Consider the following 5,581-nt stretch of genomic DNA (forward strand, 5'->3'; position numbering starts at 1 on the left):
AATTTAATGGTTTTATTTTACAAAAAAGGTATATGAGGATTTGAGAAAATATTATGGATCAAATAGTACATAATTTATAAAAATACTTGTAAACATATAAAAAAAATCATAAATTAATTGGAATAATCAGCTTATGATTTTTGATTAATTTTAACTTCTAAGCATTTTAAATATGTATGAAACGCATAAATAAGTCAAAAAGTACTCTGCATCTCAATGTTCGATTATTCACGTCTCAAAACTATTCTTCTCACTTTTTGTTATTCTATATACTATTTGTCCTTCTTTCCATTAAATAAAAATAAATCTATATATACTACAGTTGTAATAACAAGTGTTGTCTTAAAACCTTGTACAAAACCTATAGCTTGTTAATTCCAATTCCAAATTTTCTCTACTTCTTGTACTTGTTCACTTACCAATTCCTAGCATATAATACAATGGTTATTGAAACAAACACTAAAATCATTCAATTTTTTGCTTTCATCCTTGTGTTGATCTTGTTTAGTCATGAAATTTTATGTGTGGAAGCAATTAGGCACCTAAAGTCGGAAAAAACGGAAGTGGAAAGTGTGGAAATTTCATCTTCTTCTGTATCATCAACACAAATAGTTGTCACTTCGGAGACATTCAATAAAATTGGAAAGATACGGAAAAGTTTAACATGGCTCCTGAGCAAAGATGACACACAGAAATCGATAAATGATCCAACTGAAGCAACAAATAGTGTAAAAGTTGTTGAGAAGATGGATGATTTTGGACCAACGGGGCCAGGGCACAGTCCAGGCATCGGTCACTCCATTCACAATTAGTGTGTATTTCAATACTTTGAATTTCTTTTATATAATGCGTGAGAAATTTGTATATATTCAAAATTTAACTTATGTACACTTGCAATGTAAAGAGTTTTTACATTATAAATATATTTTAACACTGTATCAGATGTAGGCTACTTTATTTTCAAGTTATTAATCTCATTTCGTATGATCTCATTTCCTACGAATGACTATGCATAGTTATCTTTTCAGTAACTGATAAGGTAAAATTTCCACATCAAGTTGTTAGAAGTTAAAATCTATACTTTTAGTTTAATTTTGAATTAACCTCCTCCTTCCAATTATCCACATTTTATAATTTGCTTAGTACTTTAATTATAAGAAGTTGGTGTTGCCCTGTGCGCTATAAGGTTGGTAGGGAGATTAGGAGAAATAATCCATGTTTGATAGGAATTTTGGGCCAATCATGATTTAGTTATACACCCTACATGGTATTATTGGATGTATTACTAATACCTTCCATTTGGTGGTATTAGTAACACATAAGATCTAATAGCATGGGATTATCTATGTAAAGACAAAAATATACCTCAAATCATTTAAATCATTTTGTTTATTTTCTTGATTTTATGTTTTATATTTGTACTAGTAAATTCATTTAAATAAATTAGCTTACAAATTTTATTATTTAGAGAGAGTTGTTTGTTGCTAAATAAATCCAATACAAATCAATACAATATTTGAAATATGAGTTGTTTAACATTTACTAATTGAAAAGACAAATATATCACCACATGAAGTTTGCGATCTTAATTGAATATATTATTTTTTAATATATATGTGGTTTCTAATCAATTGTATTTTGAACAATTTATAAAATTGCATATATATTAAAACTATAACTTGCAATTTTATATGTAAATGTAGATGATTTATTCGAATTTACAATTGATTACCGTCTTTTCGGTTTTAAAAGTAGATGGTCTATCTTTTTTAAATTGAAAATTGACGTTTTGTGAGTGATTAATTTATTAAGATGACAATTATTTACCCTCAAATAACTCAATTGAGGAAATAGCAAACATGACAACAAAATTGTTCTTCTCCTTGTTAGTTAGAAGGCCATAAAAAATAATATTGTCCGGTAATTATCTATCTTGGCCTGATTACATGAAATGGAAAATCTCATAAAAATTCAAGGATATAATTGAAAAGAAGTTTTTTTTATATAGTTTTAATTCGAACACAAAATGAAGCGGAATGCAATGAACCAAACACTTGATAAAAATAAATTCTTGCATTACTAATCTATGTACTACTAATTCCTACGTTACTAATCTTTGCACTATTAATTTCTGCATTATTAATTCCTACATTACTAATCCTTGCATTATTTATTTTTTGTACCAAATGACCACTAATAGTTTCAACCAAATATCATATGCAGTACCAAGTGGCATGAACAATAGCTTCACTCTCTTTATAGTGTATAGGAGTTAAGAAGTACACCAAAAGAGCATATACATGTGACATTTTACATTCATATTTTAAATTAAATTATTCTTACTTTTTTTTTTTAAGTACCTTCTTTTCTTATTTATTATTTTTCTTCAAATTTCTACATTTATTTACCAATAATAATGGCATCATAACATTCAAATGTAGTAACATTAAAAATAAAATAATCAAAAAATAATAAATCTAGTTGGAAGTCACAACTAAATATTGTCAAAACTAAATTCAATTGAAAAATATATCTTAAAAATAGCAGTAATACCAAAAATTAACTAAAAAGAAAAATAAAAAGAAATAAAAACTTGAACATTAAAGCAAACAAAAATAGCAATAATATAAAAAATTAACTAAACATAAAAAGAAATAAAACTTGAGCAAACAAAATAACAGTAATACCAAAAATTAACTAAAAAAAAAGAAATAAAAACTTGAACATTAAAGCAAACAATAAAAATATACTCAGTATAGTTTTATAAGTGGATTCTAGAGGATATGGTGTGTATGTAACTTTTCCCCTAATTGTGAAGACATTTCTATTGTTTCTGATGAACTCTCAAATAAATACATAATTATTAAAAGCATTTACACTATAAAATAATTATTAAAAAATGTCAATATTTTAAAAAATAAATTGTATCCTAATGTAATTAATTTCATTTTCTTTTATTTCTCAAATCAGGTCCATATTGGACCATTTTTTACTCCACTATCCGGTAAAAAAAAAATACCTTCATTGCCCACTTATCCTTCTTACTAGGTTTTACCCCAAATCACTCATTTCTCTCTCTTCCTTTTGTCACCATTGTTATCTCCTTTCCTTGTTCAAGAAAATCAACTCTTCCAATTTATTATCCTTTGTTCAAGAAATCTCACAATTAATTCAAAAGATTTTTCACCCATTGAAAAAGGTAAATTCGAAGCCAACAAGTATTTTGTGATATTTCTTGTGATTTTGATTTCATATTCACCAAGTATTTTGTATTTCAATTTTTTTTGTGAGTTTGTTTTCATATTCACCAAGTATTTTGTGAGATTTTCCTCTTTTATGTATTTCGAATTTTTCGTCTTTAAACACTATTGTTCGATTTTTTTCGTAATTTTGTTTTCATCTTTGAGATTTAGTAGATTGTAGTAATCTACATTGACATTCATACATCATATAATGTTTGAGTTCTTATACATTCATATTTAATGATTTCACATTTTGCTTATAGGGTTTCTAATGCACAAGTGAATATGGATTCGGATTTAGGTTTGGTGAACAAAAAATTGGAAAAAGGAACATAGCAGACGAAGAAGAAGGAGAAGGAGAAGGAGAAGGAGAAGGAGAAGGAGATGGACAAGAAGAAGAAGGAGGAGGAGGAGGAGGAGGAGCAGAAGGAAGAAGAAGAAGAAGAAGAAGAAGAGAGTCGGAGAAGAAGGTTGCAAAAATTGTATTCATACCAGAATTGTATTCATATTAATTTTTGTTTATCAATTGTTTTTCTTTTACTCAGCATTTATATTTTTATTAAGAACATTATATTTCTTTTTTAGTTTGTAGTCATTCCAATAGGTATACCAAATGGATGAGTCGGAGAAGAGAGTCGGAGAAGAAGGTTGCAAAAATTGTATTCATACCAGAATTGTATTCATATTAATTTTTGTTTATCAATTGTTTTTCTTTTACTCAGCATTTATATTTTTATTAAGAACATTATATTTCTTTTTTAGTTTGTAGTCATTCCAATAGGTATACCAAATGGATTTGTATTTCTTAAGCAAAGATGTATCCTATTTTTTTCACAATCAATTTATATTTTTTTAGAATATTGTATCCCTCCTCAACAAATTGTATTATTTCCACTATTATGTTTTTTTTCAGAATCTTGTATCCATATTTCTTTCACTGTCAATTTGTATTTTTTTAGAATATTGTATCCTTCCTCAACAGATTGTATTATTTTCACCATGCATGCTATTTTTTTCCAGAATCTTGTATCCTTTCATAAATCATATTCATATGTAATGATTAGATTATATATATTGGGATACAATCAGTAATATTTTTGTAATATAAATAAAATAAAAATATATTTGACAGTCATGTAATACAATTTTGATCATTGGAATATAATTTTTAGTTTCACTATGAAAGTAAGATATCAATTTTAATTTGAATGGTAAAGTGAGCACATAAAATGTAAAAACTATTGGTATACAATTACGATGAAAACATAATAAAAAAAAGCTAAGGAATGACTGGATTATAAGGGGTTTCATCTTCCTGCTTCAGCAAAACTCTCACTCTTCCTCTTTGCATGAAATCCTGTGGATATCTCTTATCAAACTCAATTGCACAAGGAATTTTGAGGAAGTTGCAGCAATCACTAATCTCAGTACAAGTAGGGCAACCACAAGTTTTCGTCACACAAATTCTTCTTCCTTCCGCTATCGTCTTTTTTGAATTTATATAAACTGGATACAATATGTTCCACTTCTTGATATTCTTAATTTCACCATCCATGATTAAGATCTTGATAAAGGAGAAAATTGGAGATTGAAACTACTGATCTAATCGAATGAGAAAGGAGATTTCTTTGAAATTGTAACTAATGAGAATTTTAAGTGATATGTTTCCTTTTATAAAAATATTATTTTCTCTTGATTTTCTCCTTTCTGTTATTAAATAATAGTATTCTTGCAAATCAAACGAATAAAAAATACATAAATCAGATACATAACAAATTAAAATAATGACATTTTAAATAAATATTGAAAGTGTGGATAAGGGGTCCTATTAAATGTCAAAATATTGACATTTTGAAAATTTGCCCTACAAAATTAGTATGAAAAAAAAATACATTATTAGTGATAGTCAATTAATTAATAATGGAGAAAAAATAGTACTAACAACAAATTATACAATAACTGAATCGAATGCAATAACGAGTAATAATAATATCGAAGAATAAGATAATAGTAGAGCAATATAAGTAATATTGATCAACAAAACTAGACAGTGCTCGACTACCTACTAACCTTCTCTTCTAATTCTCGACATTTATATCCTCTTATCTAGGGTCATGTCCTCAGTAAGTTGTATAGGTGCACTATTTCTTATATAATCACCTTCGTGTGATACCCTTTTAGACTGTCTCGATGTTTCTTCACATCAACCATAGTCAACCTCTTACATTATTTTGCGCTCTACATCATTTTTCATTTTTTTCAATTATAAAAATACTTTCAAATTTTCACTCCCCGAGCCTACACCCTGGGCGGGACTGGCACTCGAGAACCATTGTTGG

At 27.4% G+C, this 5,581-nt stretch overlaps 1 non-coding gene across 1 annotated transcript; it reads left to right on the forward strand.

Moving 5' to 3' along the window:
- Nucleotides 1–614: 614 nt before the first annotated feature.
- Nucleotides 615–717, forward strand: LOC125861091 (U6 spliceosomal RNA). Its single transcript, XR_007445953.1, has one exon. It is a non-coding gene; the product is annotated as a U6 spliceosomal RNA (small nuclear RNA).
- The last annotated feature ends 4,864 nt before the right edge of the window (nucleotides 718–5,581 follow it).

The sequence above is a fragment of the Solanum stenotomum genome, chromosome 3 (genome assembly GCF_019186545.1).
Source record: "Solanum stenotomum isolate F172 chromosome 3, ASM1918654v1, whole genome shotgun sequence".
Lineage (NCBI taxonomy): Eukaryota > Viridiplantae > Streptophyta > Magnoliopsida > Solanales > Solanaceae > Solanum > Solanum stenotomum.